Source organism: Salvelinus fontinalis, chromosome 33 (genome assembly GCF_029448725.1).
Source record: "Salvelinus fontinalis isolate EN_2023a chromosome 33, ASM2944872v1, whole genome shotgun sequence".
NCBI lineage: Eukaryota > Metazoa > Chordata > Actinopteri > Salmoniformes > Salmonidae > Salvelinus > Salvelinus fontinalis.
This window is the reverse complement of record NC_074697.1, coordinates 41,566,188-41,586,560: the sequence shown is the minus strand read 5'-3', so window position 1 is coordinate 41,586,560 and position 20,373 is coordinate 41,566,188.

Here is a 20,373-nt window from a genome sequence, read left to right as displayed (position 1 = left end):
GCTTTACTGGCCTGTTCCTTTGTCCTCGCTCTGGAAGGGGTCTTCGGAGGACAGATAGCTCTGTAGCTCAGAGCTCACAGCGTAAAGATGAAAGAGTGTAGATACCACGATTTGATGGGGAGTGGAGGCTAGGTGGTTCGGCTTGAATACACCCGCTTAGACCGCTACTCATCCGTGGCTTGGGTAGAAAAAGATTTCTTTGTCTTCAAACTTGTTGCGTTTTGGGTTCGTTGACCTTTTAGACCTTTGGCTGCAGCTCGGGTCACTTAGTCTGATCTGTTAATTCTGCATTCACAGGTTTTATACCCTCGGGTCAGAAGTGGGCGTAACCGCCTTCAGGGCAATTCTCTGGGCGTACCAAGTTTGAGGGGCAAGGTATAGATTTTACTCAAATCCAATTTTAGACAACTAACTTCACATTTCATCTCTACCGAAACATTCTCTTTGATTTTGACATTTTCCACACAACGTACAACGTATAAACATCAAGCATATACGAGGAAACTCTTAACGTTACAATGTTTTCATAATAACGTAATCTATTAACCTTTAATAACAAAACAAAAATGACATACATTTTCATATTCCATCTATCGTCATGACCACCATTGTAGTTGACGGAAACCATTGTTCCAAAGTCCCTTTATTGCATGTTTACAGTTCTGAGGCTGGTTCTCCATAGTGAGAGGGAAGGGACAAGGGAATGTTGTCCGTGGTCTCAGAATTACCATGGGTGTGAGGGGTCATAAAAACCCCACATCTTCAGACCCCTAGATCTCTCCTCATCTGTTGGGGTTGAGAGATAATCTGTAGGGTTGTGGTCTCCTGTAACCTGACCTGATCAGGACAGTCATGACAGTCCTTGACTAGTCTCTCAAAGCACTTCATGATGACGGAAGTGAGTGCTACGGGGCGGTAGTCGTTTAGCTCAGTTACCTTAGCTTTCTTGGGAACAGGAACAAGGGTGGCCCTCTTGAAGCATGTGGGAACAGCAGACTGGGATAAAGATTGATTGAATATGTCCTTAAACACACCAGCCAGCTGGTCTGCGCATGCTCTGAGGACGCGGCTGGGAATGCCGTCTGGGCCTGCAGCCTTGCAAGGGTTAACACGTTTAAATGTTTTACTCACCTCGGCTGCAGTGAAGGAGAGCCCGCAGGTTTTGGTAGCGGGCCGTGTCAGTGGCGTTGTATTGTCCTCAAAGCGAGCAAAAAAGTTATTTAGTCTGTCTGGGAGCAAGACAACCTGGTCCGCGACGGGGCTGGTTTTCTTTTTGTAATCCGTGATTGACTGTAGACCCTGCCACATACCTCTTGTGTCTGAGCTGTTGAATTGCGACTCTACTTTGTCTCTATACTGGGACTTAGCTTGTTTGATTGCCTTGCGGAGGGAATAGCTGCACTGTTTGTATTTGGTCATGTTTCCGGTCACCTTGCCCTGGTTAAAAGCAGTGGTTCGCGCTTTCAGTTTCACGCGAATGCTGCCATCAATCCACGGTTTCTGGTTTGGGAATGTTTTAATCGTTGCTGTGGGTACGACATCGTCAATGCACTTTCTAATGAACTCGCTCACCGAATCAGCGTATTCGTCAATGTTGTTGTTGGACGCAATGCGAAACATATCCCAATCCACGTGATCGAAGCAGTCTTGAAGCGTGGAATCAGATTGGTCGGACCAGCGTTGAACAGATCTGAGCGCGGAAGCTTGCTGTTTTAGTTTCTGTTTGTAGGCTGGAAGCAACAAAATGGAGTCGTGGTCAGCTTTTCCGAAAGGAGGGCGGGGGAGGGCCTTATATGCGTCGCGGAAGTTAGTATAACAATGATCCAAGGTTTTACCAGCCCTGGTAGCGCAATCGATATACTGATAGAATTTAGGGAGTTTTGTTTTCAGATTAGCCTTGTTAAAATCCCCAGCTACGATGAATGCAGCCTCAGGGTGTGTGGTTTCCAGTTTACAAAGAGTCAGATAAAGTTTGTATGATTTGAAATACTGAAAAATGCATCCCACCTTTGCCTCACATCGAGGGCAATATTTAGAGTGTTTTGTGTTAATCTTATGAAGCCTCACCGGAGTGACGTATACCCTGTGCAGAAAATTAAACTGCATCATTCTATGCCTAGTGCTAAAAGACAACTGTTGGGCATCTAAGGAAAGTTTCTCCCACGTCTCTTCTTCAATAACGAGGCCAATGTCGTCTTGCCATTCAGAACATACACATACAGGTATTCTGATGTATCCATTAAAACAAGCGACATCTATGACAGACTTTGATCTCTGGTGGACAAACCAGAGGCTTTCTGTCGACTGACTATTATCCAGCAGATGGACCGGCGATCACCGAGAGGGACAACAAAGGCATACACTCGTAAATATGTCAATTGCTATTTATTTTCCAATGAGCGGCTGTTCATGTTGAAAGTATTAGCATTTACATGAGTGTAGTTATGAAGAGTGTAGTAGAGTGTAGATATGAACTGCATTACAGTGGGTCCACTCTGAGTTTCCCGCTCTTGAACTGTCCCCACCCCTTTCCTTTGCCTACCAAGCCGTCATATCGGTTTCATCCACTAGGGACTTGAATTTGTGTCATGTTAGGAACCAATGTATGACCTATTGTGTGTGTGTGTGTGTGTGTGCTTATGTAATCCTGTGATTGATTAGTTAGTTAGTAAATAAATAATTAAGCCAATTTGTATATCGATGATTCATGATTTGATATTAGGGTTCGTGTAGATATCCAAGGGTTTGTGACGTACAGGAATGAGAATGATGAGGTAATAATACATTAATAGAAGACTGTAATCGGTAAGATAAGAAAATATCTGAAGAGTTAATTTGGGAAGTAGAGACTCTATAAACATTTTCCTGTGGTGCCACGACTTCCTAGTTAATTAAAGTTACATGATTTGTTTAATCACGTAAGGAATAATTACACATATGGAATTGACTTGATAATATACAGTCTTCACATTTAATGGCAGCAAACGCTACGACAGCAAACGCTACGGCTGTTTTAAGTAATGGTACAGTACATCATTTACTTTATAGGTGTTAGCCATTTCTGTTGGAATTTGCAGTCCTAAATAAGTCGTTATCTGAGACCTCCAGGTAAAAGGGTTCATTTAAGATTGGATTTTGTGTCACAGCCTTATTGAGTGGCATAATTATGCTTTTTGTCAGAATAATCTTGTAGTCTGAAAAGGATCCAAAATTCATTCAAAGTTTCTACTTGTGCTTGGAGTGATTGCTCTGGTTTGAATAAGTAAAGCAAAATGTTGTCCGCGTATAGAGAAATAGTGTGTTCCCATCCACCTACCCATAATACCATGGATAGCTGGCTGAGACCTAATAGCTTCTGCTAAGGGTTCAATAGCCAGGGCAAAAAGGAGTGGTGAATACTCTATAATGACAAACTTCTTCCATTTAAGAATGATTAAGGCCACTGTGTTAATGGGGACTTTCAATGAAGCAGACATTTTTTGGTACACTTTCCCAGATCTGTACCTCGACACAATCCTGTCTCGGAGCTCTATGGACAATTCCTTCGACCTCATGGCTTGGTTTTTGCTCTGCACTGTCAACTGTGGGACCTTATATAGACCGGTGTGTCTCTTTCCAAATCATGTCCAATCAATTGAATTTACCACAGATGGACTCCAATCAAGTTGTTGAAACATCTCAAGGATGATCACTGGAAACAGAATGCACCTGAACTCAATTTCGAGTCTCATAGCAAAGGGTCTGAATACTGTAAATAAGATATCAGTTTTTTTTATTTTTAATAAAAGTTTCTTAAAACCTGTTTTTGCTTCGTCATTATGGGGTATTGTGTATAGATTGATGAGGAATGTTTATTTAAATTAATTTTAGAATAAGACTGTAAGTTAATTAACAAAATGTGGAAAAAGTCAAAGGGTCTGAATATTTTCCGAATGCATATGTTTTAAAAGTTCCAGAAGATAACTCCATTCGACCTGATCAAATGCTTTTCCGCATCCAACCATCACCACAGGTCCTGTATACTCTTCACACAATACATAATATTGTCTGATGACGGTCAGTTTCGTACAAAGCCTGTCTGATCTACATTAACCAAGCCTAGGGGCTGCACTGGGAAGAGTATTTCCTTGGCTTATGCAATAAAGTAATGAGGGTTTACTCTATAGATTCTGGTAGTTTGCCTGTCACTATAGCATGGCTGAAACACATTACAGAGTGGCTCAATTCATTTGGAAAGGAAAGTCTTGTACCAGGCTTGGTTAACATCCCAAGTGCCTTCCCTCCTGTAATTCTAAAAATGGCCTCCTGAATTTCATCAGATTTAAATATCCTCTTTCAGATTTTCTCTATCCTCATTAGGCAAGGACTCTAATTTTATTCTATCCAGAAACCTCTGCATCACTTCTAACGAACCTCCTTCAGACATGTATAGTTTCTCATAAAAGCGCTTGAATACCAATTTAATATCATCAGGACTCTGGACTAGCATGTTACTAGGCCATATAATTGAATCTATGTGTAACGGCGTTCCTCTCTCTCTTCATAAGAAGAGGAGGTGTAGTGATCGAGCCAAGGCGCAGCGGGTTGTGAAAACATGATGAGTTTTATTTATAAGACAGAACGAAAACAAACTATACTTGAATAAACTAACAAAATAACAAAACGAAAATAGACAGACTAGTACGACGAACTGACATAACACACGCAGAAACGAACGAACAAGTACTTACTACAAAAACGCACGAACAAACCGAAACAATCCCCTATGGTGTGACACAGACACAGGAGACAATCACCCACAAACAAACAGTGAGAACACCCTACCTAAATATGACTCTTAATTAGAGGAGAACGCAAAACACCTGCCTCTAATTAAGAGCCATACCAGGCAACCAAAACCAACATAGAAACAGATAACATAGACTGCCCACCCAAAACACATGCCCTGACCTAAACACATACAAAAAAACATAAAACAGGTCAGGACCGTTACACTATGGCTCTCTTAGCTTCCTCCCTTCTTATTTGCCAGGCAAGTAACTTTCCTGCCTTATCCCCATGTTCGCAATAGTTCTGTTTAAGTCTAGAGAGCGCATATTCTGCTTCAGGGGTCATTAAGGTGTTGTATTTTAGCTGTTTTGAGGTCAGTTTTTGTTTTTTTGAGTCCTCAAATGTTGTGCTATGTTCGTTCTCAAGGTCTTTAATTTCTCTTTTCAAGGACTCTACTTCGGCTGTATATACTGTATCTTCCGCACACTGGCTATACACGAGATGATGTGTTCCCTTTAAATATGCTTGTAGGGCCTCCCATACAATTGCAGGGGATGCAGAATTAGTATTAGTACTTAAAAATATATAAATGTGTGTATTTTATAAATGTTACAAAGGTAGTATCATTGAGTAGATTTGAGCATAACCTTCAAAGTTTAGGAGGGGAGTGTAATTTAGTCATGGGTATATAGAGATTAGCGGCGATAAATGGTCCGATATGGGTCTAGTTACATATTCCCAAACGTGAATCAAGTGTCCTTTACCCACAGGTAATAGAAAAAGGTCTATTCTCGAGTCGCTATTTTGAACAGGAAAGTAAAATGAGTATTCGTTGGCTGACTTTGAGAGTCCAAATGATTTTATTTCTCTTTTCAACATCCTAGCTGCCTGTGTGAGGTTAGGTTAGGTTAAGGTCTCCTCCAATGATAATCTGTGGCGATGGACAATTTAATTTAATTAATACATCTTGATAAAAAATGTAGGGTTATCATAGTTTGGTCCATAAACATTGACAATGCACATGGGCACAGAATCAATATAGCTTTGTATAATGACAAACCTACCCTGTGATTGTAATTGAAAGGCACAGTGCTTGTTGACTACCTGACCAATTCATTCCTTTCTAAGCTTGCTGTGCTCAGCATCTGTTAAATCAGTCTCCTGTAGAAGGGCTATATCCACCTTCTGCTGCTTTAATTTCATTCCAAATTATGTGATTATGAGTGTTAGTAGCAGACATGTCTAGGGGTTAGATTAGAGCATATTACAATGAGATATATATATATATATATATATATATATATATATATATATATATATATATATATATATATATATATATATATATATATATGGATTGGGGACAAAAATGTAAAACAAATGAAAAGGCACAATAACTGGAATATAATCCTATATCTCTCCAACCTGTGTGAGCTAGTATCAATCCAGTATCAATCCCAGTATCAATCTCCAACCTGTGTGAGCTAATATCAATCTAGTATCAATCCCCCCCCCCCCCCCCCACTCACTCCCCAACTGAGAGAGTAAAACAACCCAAGCCCGTCGACAGTATTACACCTAAGTTGTAACACATTCCCACTTACCTAACCTTGCTATGCACAGTGTCCCGAGATAAATGGAATTATGGAAAAATGATATTGTGTATTGCCATCACCTCTGTTGACTAACATTAAATCAAGACAAACTATAATATACAGAAGGCGAGCCCTTTGCTGGCCCAATAGGTGAAACGTTTTGCTTACACCTCCCCACATGGTACCATTGCATTGGCCTTACTGATGTATGGCTAGAACTAACGGTAAATCCTCAACAAGAAAAATTCAACATCAGCTATGATGTATAAGGTTATACATGTCACATTTCTATTTAGCCAGACAGTTAGTGTTCTCAAGAAACTTGATGACTGCGCTGGAGTGGCTCCCATACAGCCGAGCGATGGCATTGTCCCACACTGCTGTTTGACTGATTGGAAGAGCCGGGCACAATGGGCCTGTAAAGAAGTCAGCCTAATGAATGAAGACATGGGTCATTGGCCTGGCCAAAACCACCTCTCTAAAGCAGAGTTTAAGCTCTCTGTAATGTGGTGGACTTGATAGATAGATAGAGATAGACAGATGTACCTGTGCTGATTGTGACTGAGAACTTCCCCTCAGAGTTAGAGTCTAGCTCTATCAAAGACAGGATTTCCCCTCCAGGTCAGTCAGGGGTTGAAGGTAATCAAGTAGACTTCTTTATGAAGGTATCATTATGTTCCTCAGGGGGGAAAGCTTCTCTATGTCGTTTGTGTACCCTCTGTAGATCTGTCATTTCCATTGGGCTGAATGTGAATGTGCCGTCTTATACTGGCACAATGCGGACAATTAAAATGAATGATTCAATAAGTATTACAAGTATAATAGTTAACTATTTCTGGTGAAAAGGTGGTGGTAAAAAAATACTCAATGTAGTCTGTTGTTTCTACAGTGAAAAGTCAAGACCTTGGTGAGTCTGGACTCTAAACAAACTGTTCGGGAAAAATACTGTTTGCTGTCTGACGCATTTGAATGTGAAATCTGTTCAATTCAGCAATTTACAGCAGCTACATGTCTGCCCCTCAGTGATAAACAACAATGAACACTGAACCTCAGACAGGATCTGTTAGATTGTACTTGGTAAGACTTTGTACAGGGATTCCTATCCAGAACACTTATATTTTCCTATACACACCTAATTTAACAAGCATAACTCAAACAATATGATATACACTGCATTTGAAAATGATTCCGACACCTTTTACTTTTTCCACATTTTGTTACGTTACAACCTTATTCTTAAATGGATTTTTTTTAAATCCTCATCGATCTACACACAATACCCCATAAAGACAAAGCAAATACAGGTTTTTAGAAATGTTTGCAAATGTACTAAAAATAAAAAACAAATAACTTATTTACATAAGTATTCAGACCCTTTACTGTGAGACTCGAAATTGATCTCAGGTGCATTCTGTTTCCATTGATCATCCTTGAGATGTTTCTATAACTTGATTGGAGTCCACCTGTGGTAAATTCAATTGATTTGACATGATTTGGAAAGGCACACACCTGCCTATATAAGGTCCCACAGTTGACAGTGCATGTCAGAGCAAAAACCAAGCCATGAGGTCAAAGGAATTGTCCATAGAGCACACGATTGTGTCGAGGCACAGATCTGGGGAAGGGTACCAAAACATTTCTGCAGCATTGAAGGTCCCCAAGAACACAGTGGCCTCCATCATTCTCACATGGAAGACGTTTGGAACCACCAAGACACTTCCTAGAACTGGCCACCCAGCCAAACTGAGAAGGGCCTTGGTCAGAAATGTGACCAAGAACCTGATGGTCACTGACAGAGCTCCAGAGTTCCTCTGTGGAGATGGAAGAATCTTCCAGATGGACAACCATCTCTGCAGCACTCCACCAATCAGGCCTTTATGGTAGAGTGGTCAGGCGGAAGCCACTCCTCAGTAAAAGGCAGATGACAGCCCGCTTAGAGTTTGTCAAAAGTCACCTAAAGGACTCTCAGACTATGAGAAACAAGATTCTCTGGTCAGATGAAACCAAGATTGAACTCTTTGTCTGAATGCCAAGTGTCACGTCTGGAGGAAACCTGGCACCATCCCTACAGTGAAGCATGGTGGTAGCAGCATCATGCTGTGGGGATGTTTTCAGTGGCAGGAACTGGGAGTCTAGTCAGGGTCGAAGGAAAAATGTACAGAGAGATCTTTGATGAAAACCTGATCCAGAGCACTCGGGACCTCCAGCAGGGGCAAAGGTTTACCTTCCAACAGGACAATGACCCTAAGCACACACCTAAAACAACACAGGAGTGGCTTCAGGACAAGTCTCTGAATGTTCTTGAATGTCCCAGTCAGAACCCTGAACCCGATCAAACATCTCTGGAGAGACCTGAAAATAGCTGTGCATCGACGCTCCCCATCCAACCTGACAGAGCCTGAGAGGATCTGCAGAGAAGAATGGGATAAACTCCCCAAATGCAGGTGTACCAAGATTGTAGCATCATACCCAAGAAGAGTCGAGGCTATAATCGCTGCCAAAGGTGCTTCAACAAAGTGTTGAGGAAAGGGTCTGAATACTTATGTAAATGTGATATTTCAGAATTTTTATTTTATAAATTAGCTTAGCGTTTGATGGCTTTTGCAAATCAAAGTTCTTCGAATTTTCCAGATTGACTGATTGTCTTTCTTTGCTTATTTGAGCTGTTCTTGCCATAATATGTACTCAGTCTTTTGCCAAATAGGGCTACAGTATCTTCTGTACACCAACCCTACCTTATCACAACACAACTGATTGGCTCAAACGCATTAAGAAGGAAAGAAATTCCACAAATTAACTTTTAACAAGTCACACCTTGAAATGCATTGAAATGTTAACCTGTTAAGAGCAGCCAGTGATCGTTATCCCCACCTTCCAGCCTCTCAAAATTAAATACTATAGAAAACATGGTTAGTGTTGACTTAGGAGTACTCATATGTTGCAGAGTCGGTAAAGCTCAAAGTGCCTCTGAGAGGCCACACACATTATGTTACAAACCTGACTGGAAAATATTGGTTTGCCATTGTGTGGTGAACCAAAGCTAATTAACGTTAGAATAATTGCAATACTCCTTCTGGAATGAGGATTTATGGAGTGCTCTGCCAATTGATTACTGACAACCAAAAGTATTCCCGTCATTAAGAGAAAAACAAACACCATCTACCCGACACAGAATACACAGTGACAAATTTAATGAAGACGTATGACAACTAATATTTGACTACAGGGTCGGTCCCGGTCTGCCATTTACATAAACTTCCATATTAATTTAATAGGCTGTTAGTCAGCATACCAAGCGAAGGAAGGTCGACTCCTGTCCAACTTTACAGACAGCCTGAGAATTAACAGCAGTAGAGCGGAGAATAAGTTCATCCAGGAGATGTTGAAGGTGGACGAAGAAATGTGCTGGTGCAATGGCTGGTAATCATGGCAGAGCAGCTGAGGGACACAGCAGGCTCCAGAGTAAACCTGTTGACAAGTGCCATCCCCAATTACAGTCCCCATAAACAGCCTGCTAATTAGTGCTAGAGTGTGTGTCCATGTGTGTGTGGGGGTCCCAGAGAGGCTGATATGTGGGCTAGCCACCTCAGGGACGCTGATAAATTGTGACACCAGAATAGAGCTCCCCTACCTGACAGGGCCACATCTGCCACGGCCCCCTCTGACAGTGCTAAGCACTCTATTTTTCATACATACACATAGGTATGCAACTGGGCGTACACACAGTCTTGTACAGCTAACCATGTGGGGACACACAATTCAGTCCCATTCAAAATTCTATTTTTCCTAACCCATATTCTTAACCTAAACCCAACCTAACCTTAACCCAAAAACCTAACCTTAACCCTAACACTAACCAAAGCTTCTAACCCTAACACTAACCCTAGCTCCTAACCCTAACCCTTAACGTAATTCTAACCCTAACACTAATTCTAACCTTAACCCTAAACCCCCTATAAATAGCATTTGACCTCGTGGGGACTAACAAAATGTCCCCAGTTTGTCCAATTTTTGTTTGTTTACTACTCTTGTGGGGACTGCACACACACACACACACACACACACACACACACACACACACACACACACACACACACACACACACACACACACACACACACACACACACACACACACACACACACACACACACACATAGACCGACACAAACACACACACACGCGTAGCTATACACACACACTCACACTTTTGTACTCTCAGTATCTCCCATAATCAAACAGCCTATACACCCACAAACATCCTTTCAGATCTATGCCTTCTCCCATTTGGGGCGGCAGGTAGCCTAGTGGTTAGAGTGTTGGGCCAGTAACCGAAAGGCTGCTGGATCAAATCCCTGAGCTAAAAAAGCTAAAATCTGTTGTGCTGCTCAGGGGCAGAATGACCCCAGTAGGCTGTCATTGTAAATAAGAATTTGTTCTTAACTGACTTGCCTAGTTAAATAAAGGTTAAGCGTAATAAAATATAAATAAATGTACACTGCCATGACCCAAACATAAAAAGCCCCAAACATTTGTCCCTCAGTGTTCTTTCCCCATCAGATAGCCTTGACACTTTTGTTTACTGAGAGGAGACCTCAAACAAACCTGTCAGGATCCCAGGGAGGATATTAACGGCTATCCGTCTTAACCAGGAGTCTTCCAGGAGAGAGAGACAGGCAATTAGCACTTCAGACGGTGCACAGGCATGACTGTTGGCACTGGTAGTTGAGATCCTCAGCGGTGGCGGGTGCCATTCCTTCTGTGCTGGTCAAAGCGGGCACATTTCAGAAAGTCACACTGAGCGCTTGATGTAGGCAGTGACACGGCCGGCCTGCATCAATAAGGTTGACTTGAGGGAGGGCTTGGTGATCTGTTATCATTAGTCACTTGACTCTGTTGGCTCCTTCTCTCCCATACAGAGAGAGACTGACATCTGACCTGTCTCTGAGGCTCAGTGTGTGTCTGTGATAAACACACAGCTACTGTAGCATCAACACAAAGAATCAACGTGTAATAGACAGGAGGACCATGTCCGGGGCATTTGTTTACATCCTTGTGTGGACATGTGTGGACACACCTACACACACACTGCTTAGGTGTCTATTACACTGCTACTGATGATTCAGTTTGTCACACAATGCTTTACTGTTGAAGGATTTACAGTATTTTACACCTCGCTAATACTGCCCCATTATCTAATTGCCTGCAGTGAAATCAGCCATGGCTAAAATCAACGCGGTAGTGTGGGGAGACTGGAGAGACTGTCACCTCTCCACTGTCACAAGACTATCTCCTATGTCTCTCTCTCTCACTTTGAGCGGCCCATGGTTTATGAGGTGTGACAAGAGGCAGACTGGGTCACTATTAGGGCCATTGTCAGCTACTAAGATCTGGGGCCGAATGGCATGAAGGGTCTGTCATGGTAGCGGCCTAATGGCCATTCAACAGCCATGCACAGGTTAACTAATTTAATCATGGGAATATGCTGGCTGTCATGGCAGCCTCCTGCACAAATCAACATGGGCAGGAATGTTGTTCTGCCCATTTTAGCCCCACCAAATAGTTGTAAATTCAAACTGGTTGCAGAGTTAAGCTTAGTTCTCCAGTCGATAAACTGCTTCTCTGGCTAATGGCGACGGAGCTGGTCCAGGCCAGACACGCTGACTAGCTGCATAAGTCCTCGTTATAACATGACAGGGATAAAATGTGAGGAGGACTGTGTTTGGGAGTTTATTCAGGGGGTGTCTGAATAGTGTGGGTCGATATGTATAATGGATACAATGACTGGGCAGCCTTGATGTGCCAGTCATGGATGAATTATAAATAGCCAATGGGATATCGGACAGCAAAAGTTCTGAGTAAAATTTGAATCAACAATTCAGTCAATGAGGCATGAGTAATTTAAATAACTGCTCTATCGTCATCCAGCAAAAACAATTAAAGTGATTGATAACTTGGAAAGGTTAAACTTTTGTTTTTATCTCTGGCTGTTGTCACGACTCCCACCGAAGGTGGCTCCTCTTCCTGTTCGGGCGGCGCTCGGCGGTCGTCGTCACCGGTCTACTAGCTGCCGCAGATCCCTTTTCCCTTGTCTTATTGGTTTCACCTGTTTCTTGTTTAGGTTTTTAGTTGGGCTATTTAAGCCGGTACGGCCCGCCTGCTCTTTGTGCGGGCTTAGTTTTCCTCTGTGTATGTTTGTGGTAGTGCGTTTCCCTTTATTTTTCCTCCGGACTGGTTGGGTCCTGGTTTTGGGCCGGTCTTGTATGTGCACCCGGTATTGGCTGAACATTTTTCTCTGTGCCGGAATAAAACCTTGTTCTTTACCTTCTGCTTCCTGCGCCTGACTCCGCACCCACTATGCCTAAGTGCGTTACAGAAGCCCGCACCAAGAATGGAGTCAGCAGGAGCAGCGGCCACCCCCCTTCCATCGATAGAGGAGCGCGTCCTCCATCATACGCCATGGACCAGGTGATGGGAGAGGAGTGGTCTCCCCACATCGCCTCCAGCTCCTCCGACAATTCAACCCACTCCTCCGGCGGCGTCCGGTTCCAGCGCACTTCGTCTTGCGGCCCCGAGTACGATGGAGCTGCAGCTGGGTGCCAGGGTTTTTTGCTCCAGCTCGAGTTGTACCTGGCTACCGTGAGGCCAACTCCCTCGGGCGAAAAGAGTGTGAGCGTCCTCGTCTCCTGCCTGACGGGCCGAGCCCTGGAGTGGGCCAACGCTGTTTGGAATGGCCCAGACTCGGCTAGGGACCACTATCCTGAGTTCACGTTTTCGACCACCCTCCGGAGTGCCGAGCGGCGGGTGAGCGGCTATTCCACCTTAGGCGGGAGACGAGGAGCGCGCAGGACTTTGCGCTGGAGTTCCGGACCTTGGCTGCTGGGGCCGGGTGGAATGACTAGGCCCTGATGGACCACTACCGGTGCAGCCTCCGGGAGGACTTCCGCAGGGAGCTAGCTTGTCGGGACGCCACTCTCTCCCTCGACGAACTCATAAACATGTCGATCCGGCTGGACAATCTGCTAGCTGCCCGCGGGCGTTCAGAAAGGGTCCTGTCAGTTCCACCTCCTGGCCCTCCCGCTCCCATTCCTATGGAGTTAGGGGGGGGGGGGGGGGGGGGGGGGGGGGGGGGGGGGGGGGCACATCGAGGGGTACCGGAGGAGGAGGCTCCTCCTGCACCAGCTGTGGTGGGAGAGGGCACACTTCCGACCGGTGCTGGAGGAGCCCGTCTGGGAGTCGAGAGGGCAGGCAGAACACTTCTCGGTCACCCCAGGTGAGTCAGCACCAAACTCACCCAGAGCTCCCTGTTGGTCACATGTTTGTATAAAAAAAAAAAGAGTTTTCTCCCTCTCTCCAGCATAAGGCGCTAGTTGATTCAGGCGCAGCTGGGAACTTTATGGATCACGGACTCGCCTGTAAGCTGGGGATTCCGCTGGTGCCGATCCCCCCTTCCCCGTGCACTCCTTAGATAGCCGAACATTAGTGTCAGGGCTGGTCAGGGAGGCCACGGTTCCACTGGACATGGTAACGCAGGGGGGTCATAGGGAGCGGATTAGTCTCTTCCTTATCGATTCACCTGCGTTTCCAGTGGTGCTGGGGATTCCCTGGCTGGCCAATCACAATCCCAGTATTTCGTGGAGACAGGGGGTTCTCCAGGGGTGGACAGAGGAGTGTTCAGGTAGGTGTGTAGGAGTTTCCATCGGTGCCACGTCGGTGGAGAGTCCAGACCAGGTTTCCACTGTGCGCATTCCCTCTGAGTATGCCGATTTGGCTATTGCTTTCTGTAAGAAGAGGGCGACCAAATTACCACCTCATTGACAGGGGGATTGTGCGATAAACCTCCAGGTAAACGCTGCACTTCCCAGGAGTCACGTGTACCCATTGTCACAGGAGGAGACGTTGGCTATGGAGACATATGTCACGGAATCTCTGGGACAGGGGTACATTCGGCCCTCCACGTCACCCGTCTCCTCGAGTTTCTTTTTGTGAAAAAAAGGAGGGAGGTCTGCGTTCGTGCATTGATTATCAAGGTCTCAATTCCATCACAGTGGGGTGGTGGAATCATTTCACGGAGCACGTTTTTTCACGAAACTGGACCTCAGGAGCGCTTATAATCTGGTGCGTATTCGGGAGGGAGGCGAGTGGAAAACCGCGTTTAGTACCACATCTGGCCATTATAAGTACCTCGTCATGCCGTATGGGTTAAAGAATGTTCCAGCCGTCTTTCAATCCTTTGTAGACGAGATTCTCAGCCTAGTATATGCTATTATTTACTGCCTTAAGTAATGAAACTGACCCTCCAAACGTACAGTACTAGTCAAAAGGTTGGAGGCACCTACTCATTCCAGGGTTTTTATTTATTTGTAATATTTTCTACATCATAGAATAATAGTGAAAACATCATCACTATGAAATAACACATATGGAATAATTTAGTAACCAAAAAAGTGTTAAACAAATCATATTATATTTTATATGAGATTCTTCATGATGACAGCTTTGCACGCTCTTGGCATTCTCTCAAACAGCTTCATGAGATACTCACCTGAAATGGATTTCAGTTAAGAGCATATTGAATTAGTTAAGGAATAGTTCCTTCTTCAATACATTTCAAGTTGCGGATTGCGTATCCAGATCACTTGACTGTATGGCTTGTTTTTACATCCTAACCCTGCTTTCTCTAAACAGCCTCTACAAACTTCAGCTAACATTAGTCACCGCTAGCTAAACATCATTTGGAGTGATAGGGGCATGTGTGCAATTGTCAATATTTCAGCTGAAATCATCTCCCTTTTTGGTTTGATGTTATTTGGAAAAACATGCACGCATTAATTGTTATCTAGTGGTGGCTAATGTTAGCTAATGTTTGTAGTGGCTGTTTAGAGAAAGCCGAACCAGGGTTAGGATGAGCATGAAAGGGATCTAAGTAAAAACGAGCCACACAGTCAAGTGTGTCTTGACACTCCACCCACAACTGTCAGAGTAATAAAACAATTCAATTCATGAGCAGTCCAAATGACTGCTTTAGTGTTAAAGAAAACTTAAACATTGATTATAGTTTTGTCCTGGCCCATAGACTAAGTTGTAAAACCCTGAACTTCCCCTTTTAACTGCTTCATGTTGGATTTGAGATTGTAACTGAGTTTAGAGCAGGCCTGTGCAATTATTTTCCATGGGGGGTGAATTAGAATATATTTTTGCCATCGCGGGCCAGAATCATGTTACAGGATTATACATCATGTGTATGACTGTGTTGACAGATATATCTACTGTAAATCACATCCAGATATGCTACTTATTTTACTTGTTTAACATGCTCAGAAATAAACCACATCCATGTTCTCCTTTTGGTAAGTATCTTCATTATTAAAACATGCAATTTTACCTTTATTTAACTAGGCAAGTCAGTGAAGAACAAATTCTTATTTTCAATGACGGCCTAGGAACAGAGGTGAGAGTCAGTAAGAGATCTGTGCCTTGACATGTTATATTTCATAACTGAAAATATCTGTTCACATACATAGGTTGACCCAAACAGTACAAACATCTTCTGAGCATGACACCTAATCTTTGGAAAGTTTTGTTCATCTAGAGATGCATAGAACTTCGTCAGTGGCATTGTTTTGAATAGTTCTCCAATCACTGCATCAGACTGAAGATTGATAAGCTCAAGTTGCAGGTCAGTGGGAGCGTTATCCACATTGAAGGTGAAAGGAGAGGAAACCAACAGCATGTCATTTTCCAACACTTTGAAATCCTCAAAACAACAAGAAAACTCACCATTCAAAGCACGTAGCAGCGATGTATACTTCTCCCGCTGGTCATCTGATAGGGAACAGACTAGTGGTGTCGGAAGTTGGGTGAGATTGTTGGCTTCTACTTGGCGGTACAGGAGGAGTAATTTTCCCTTGAAGGCTTTGAGAAGGCTGTACATCTGACGCGCAAATAGGCCCTTCCCTTGTAGTTTGAAATTCAGTTCATTCATGAGGGCCATGATGTCCACAGTGAAGGCAAAATCAGCCAATCATTCTTTATCTTGCAGTTGAGGGAAATCCACATACTTTCCTTTCATTTTCAAAAACTCAGCAATCTCCAACTTCAGGTCCCACACCCTTTTAAGCACGTTCCCCAAACTCAGCCATCTCACGTTTGTGTGGTAGGGGAGGTCTGCATGACCCGACTCTGTCTCTTCCAACAGTGAGACAAACGGCCTGTTGTTTAAAGATTTAGCTCTTATGAAGTTTACCACTTTAGTGACTGTATCCACAACTTGGCTCATTTTCAGAACAAATTTACAGAGAACCTCTTGTTGAATAATACAATGCAGGAAAATAATTTTCTGATCTGGGTTCAGCTCAGCTACTTGATCTTTTATCCTTTTCAAAAGGCCAACATTTTTTCCTGTCAAGTTTGGGCATTCATCAGTGGTCACACTGGATAACTTTTCAAAACTCCCAGCTTTGCCACACATTTATTAACCTTCTCCAATAAATCTTTCCCTGTGGTTGTGCTCTTCATTGACTGCACTGAAGCAAGCTCCACTGTAATTTCAAAGTCTGGGGTTATGCCTCATAAGATTATCAACAACTGCGCCGTGTCTGGTGCGTCACTGCTCTCATCCAGGGCCAAGAAGAAACAGGTGAAATCCTTTACCTTGTCTTTCAACTGTTGTTCCATATTCTCTGCGATGTCCTCAACACGCTGTGTCACTGTTCGTCTTCACAGGGAAACATTTTCAAACAGCTCTTTCTTGTTGGGGCAAAGTATTGCTGCAGAGTCAATTAAACATTCTTTAATGAATTCGCCCTCAGCGAATGGCTTGCTATGTATAGCAGTTTCGTGGGACAGTACATAGCTAGGTCTCGCAATTCCGTTGCTTGCTGCTATGCAGTTTTGTGAAAAGTCCTTGATGCTTCTGCAACTGAGAAAGCAACTCTTTTGATGCACTTGTCCTCTGCTCAGAAAACGTGTTCCTATATTTCTCTGCATGCTTCGTCTGGAAGTGTTGGAACAAGTTGTAGTCTTTCAAGACAGCGATGCTCTCTCTGCACACTAAACACACAGCTTTCCCTGATACCTCAATAAAGAAATATTTCGATGTCCACTCTTGCTGGAACACCCTACATTCATTGTCTACTTTCCTTTTCTTTGAAATATTTGAAAAACTATTTTTAACTCAATTTCTAGCTAGCTACTATTTGTAACTGTGAAGTGTGTGTCAGCCTGTCAGTCACAGTCTGTACTCGTGCAGTTGTTATTTATACGTGCCTTCAAAATAAATGTCCCACAAGCGTTGGGAGTTAAATCATTACACAAAGACGAGAATTCATTGGACTTTAATTTCAATAATAAATAGGTTTTTCAGAACTTTACTATTGCAAATTCTATGTGCGATCTGAGCATGATTAGCCCAGACCTGGTTTAGAGGGTATGACAGATGGCAATCCCATGTCACTAGAGGTAGTGCTCACCGGCATGGTCCATGGGAAGCTCAACATTACTTTGGCAGTCCACCAACCCATGCCTCAGCATTGTTCAGGTTATGGTAAGAAGCACTTCTTTCAACTGAAAAAATGCCCTGACTCATGTAATTGTCCTGCAAATTGTTAACTTTATGTTTGGGCCTCTCTCTGACCAATTCATTGTACATTAGTGCTGTGTACAATTCCTCTGTCCAGTGTCTGTGTTATTTTGCCCATCTTAATATTTTATTTTTATTGGCCAGTCTGAGATATAGCTTTTTCTTTGCAACTCTGCCTAGAAGGCCAGGATACCAGAGTCACCTCTTCACTGTTGACGTTGAGACTGGTGTTTTGCGGGTACTATTTAATGAAGCTGTCATTTGAGGACTTGTGAGGTGTCTGTTTCTCAAACTAGACACTCTAATGTACTTGTCCTCTTGCTCAGTTGTGCCCCCGGGGCCTCCCACTCCTTCTATTCTGGTTAGAGACAGCTTGCGCTATTCTGTGAAGGGAGTAGTACACAGCGTTGTACGAGATCTTCAGTTTCTTGGCAATTTCTCACATGGAATAGCCTTCATTTCTCAGAACAAGAATAGACTACTTCAGAACAAGAATAGGCTGATGCGTTGGGCAGACCACACCACCCTCTGGAGAGCCCTGCGGTTGTGGGTGGTGCAGGTGATACAGCCCGACAGGATGCTTTCAATTTTGCATCTGTAGAAGTTTGTGATGGTCTTAGGGGCCACGTAAAATTTGATCAGCCTGAGGTTGAAGAGGTGCTGTTCACCACGTTGTCTGTGTGGGTTGACCATTACAGTTTGTCAGTGATGTGTACGCCGATGAGCTTGAAGCTTTCCACCTTCTCCACTGCGGTCCCATCGATGTGGATAGGGGCGTGCTCGCTCTGCTGTTTCCTGAAGTCCACGATCAGCTCCTTCATTTTTCTGACGTTGAGGAAGAAGTTATTTTCCTGGCACCACTCCACCAGGGCCCTCACTTCCTCCCTATAGGCTGTGTCGTCATTGTTGGTAATCAGGCCTACTACTGTTGTGTCGTCTGCAAACTTGATGATTGGGTTGCAGGCTTGCATTGCCACGCAGTTATGGGTTAACAGGGAGTACAGGAGGGGGCTGAGCATGCAGCCTTGTGGGTTCCCGTGTGTTGAGGATCAGCGAAGTGGAGGTGTTGCTTCCTACCTTCACCAACTGGGGGCAACCCATCAGGAAGTCCAAGACCCAGTTGCACAGAGCGGGATTCATACCCAGGGCCCCAAGCTTAATGATGAGCTTGGAGGGTACTATGGTATTGAAGGCTGAACTGCATTCTGATGTAGGTATTCCTAGGTATTGTAGGTATTCCTCTTGTCCAGATGGGATAGGGCAGTGTGCATTGCGATGGCGATTGCATTGTCTGTGGATGTGTAACCTTTAGTTCAACTTATTTGTCTGTGGATCTATTGGGGCGTAAGCTAATTAATCCTTAACTAGCCTCTCAAAGCACTTCATGATGGCAGAAGTGAGTGCTACGGGATGATAGTAATTTAGTTACATTTACATTTACATTTAAGTCATTTAGCAGACGCTCTTATCCAGAGCGACTTAGTTCAATTATCTTTGTTCCTGTACCCAAGAAAGCAACGGTGGAAATCTTTACAGCGGACTGGGATAGGGAGAGATTGAATATGTCCGTAAGCACTCCAGCCAGCTGGTCTGCGCCTGCTCTAAGGATGCGGCTAGGGATGCCTTTTGGGCCGGCAGCCTTGCGAGGTTTAACATGCTTAAATGTCTTATGTCGGCCACGGAGAACGAGAGCCCACAGTCCTTAGGAACAGGCCGCGTAGGTGGCACTGTGTTATCCTCAAAGCGGGCGAAGAAGATGTTTAGCTTGTCTGGAAGCATGAAGTCGGTGTCCTCGACGTGGCTGGTTTTCCCTTTGTAATCCGTGATTGTCTGTAGACCCTGCCACATACGTCTCGTATCTGAGCTGTTGAATTGCGACTTCTGTACTGACTTTTTGCCTGTTTGATTGCCTTACGGAGGGAATAACTACACTGTTTGTATTCAACCATATCCCCAGTCACCTTGCCAGGGTTAAATGCGGTTCTCGCTTTCAGTTTTGCACGAATGCTGCCGTTTATCCACGGTTTCTGGTTTTGGTAGGATTGTACACTACAAAGCAGGATCATTGAGTTAGCCAGTTAACTTTGATAAACAACCAGAAATAACAGTTGATTTTCTTGTTCATTAAAAAAGCTAAACATGGTTATGTGGGTTTGGTTGTAGAGAGAATGTTCCTAGGAAATGCAAACTTATTAGAGTTTTTTTAAAAAGCTTCTAAATTTTGTAATTTACCATAAAAAAATGTCAGACTTAATTTGCCCTAACAAAATTGTTATCAACCCATAAAAAAATTAGACCATGACCATTACAAGCTTATCTTTAAAAAAAATTAAAACGTTATTTCAGAATATTCAGGCAAGTTAGCTGGCTAACTCCTTGATCTTGGTAGTATACCCCTCGGGTATCTTAATTTGATCGCCCTGTTGTC